Source organism: Myotis brandtii, unplaced genomic scaffold (genome assembly GCF_000412655.1).
Source record: "Myotis brandtii unplaced genomic scaffold, ASM41265v1 scaffold357, whole genome shotgun sequence".
In the NCBI taxonomy this organism is placed as follows: domain Eukaryota; kingdom Metazoa; phylum Chordata; class Mammalia; order Chiroptera; family Vespertilionidae; genus Myotis; species Myotis brandtii.
This window is the reverse complement of record NW_005363729.1, coordinates 688,495-690,032: the sequence shown is the minus strand read 5'-3', so window position 1 is coordinate 690,032 and position 1,538 is coordinate 688,495. Positions and strand designations below refer to the sequence as shown.

General features: G+C 67.0%; 1 protein-coding gene across 1 annotated transcript in view; it reads right to left on the bottom strand.

Moving 5' to 3' along the window:
• Positions 1-1,538, bottom strand: part of SARDH (sarcosine dehydrogenase) — a 40,049-nt gene that overhangs the window by 37,716 nt on the left and 795 nt on the right. The window lies entirely within an intron of this gene.

The window sequence follows — 1,538 nt, the reverse complement described above, 5'->3', positions numbered from 1 at the left end:
CACTGCCTTAGCCGCAGGGCAGTCTGGCTGCCCCCTCCCCGCCTGTGCCCCTGCGCTGCCTGCTTCCTGCCCTGCAGAGCGCCCATCCCTCGGTGACGAGGTGGCCCCGGGCCTCTGGCTTTCCCACTGCACAGCGCCTGGCTCCCGGGACAGGGATGCCCGCCTCCCCGCAGATGTTGGGGGAACAGGGAGGGGGGTGGGGAGCCAGCTGCCTTGGCCACACTGCAAGGCAGACAGACGAAAACCCTGCGCCTGACGGCCTGGGCATGGCGCCTGGTGCAGGCGGGGGAGGCGCCCAGAGAACTCCGGGGGGACACGCACACCTGTGCACGTGCAGCACGGGAAAAGGTGCTGACGGAGAACAGTCCCGGTGGCCCCACTGGGTTTAAGTTATGGCCAGTGGACAGCAGAGCGATGCCAGCCGCTGTGACGAAGACTGTCCGTCACATAACTGGGTTCATATTGGCACCGGGCAGTCCTCCCTCTTGCTGCTCCCTGGTCTGCCCTCTACTTTTATTGAGCACCTACTGCGTACAAAGCACGGCCTGGACTGACAGCAGGGACCCAGTCCCGGCCTTCACGGGGCTCGAGGTCCAACTGGGAGGAAGCGAGGCTGCTGTGCAGCGGCTGCTCCCAAGCAAGGGGTCCTTCCTCCCAGCAGGAAACCCAGGAGGGTGTCCTGGAGGAGGTGGCCTGGGCTCTGGCCTGACCAGGTGTTGCCACCGTTCTCAGTCCTCACCACAGGGACAGAGCCCATCACTCAGTCCCTGGCTCCGCCAGCACCAGGCTTCCTAGGGGTGGTTCGGGGTCCGGGGCTGGGAGGACACCAGCCCAGTCACTGTGCGGCTGGCCTGGGCAGCCGCCTGAGTAAGGACAGGTCAGAGGGCGAGGAAGGGCATGGCCTGTCCTGAGAACGCTGGGCACAGTACACGGGCGAGTGACGCACTGGGCACCGCAGCCCTGGGCAGCAGCTGGGACAGCCCGCCTGCCGTGGCCCTGCACACAAGTCAAGCAGCTGGTGCCAACCATCACCTGCCAAGTGGGCAGCTGTGGCCCCTGGACATTGGACCAGGGGCGGTGGCTGAGGGCCAGGCCTGGCTGCTGTCAGCTAGGCCACCGATCGGGCCCTGCCGGGGTTTGGGGGAGGGGCCAGCCCCTCGGCTCCCCTGGGGGCTGGAGGGCACAGCTCAGGAGGTGGCCAGGCTCCAGTGAGGGGCACCCAGTCAGGGTCCTGCTGCCAACCTGCTGTACCACCTGGGGCGGGTCCCCCTGGCCGAGCCTCAGTTTCCCCACCGGGCAAGCAGGGACGAGAACCCTGCAGGGTCTGCTGAGGGAAGGCTCTGTGCATTTACCTGTGCTGTCCTGTCCTGTTCGTGCTCTTGGAGAAAACCACGTGCCAGTCAGAAAACCACGATGTTCCCAGGCCCTGACCCTCCCCCACCCACACAAAGCCGGACGCGCCCCTGCCTGCGTGGCCAGCCCTGAGACAGCCCCTCTTGCCTGGGCTGGCCTCACCTGCAGGCCCCAGCCCGCCCTCT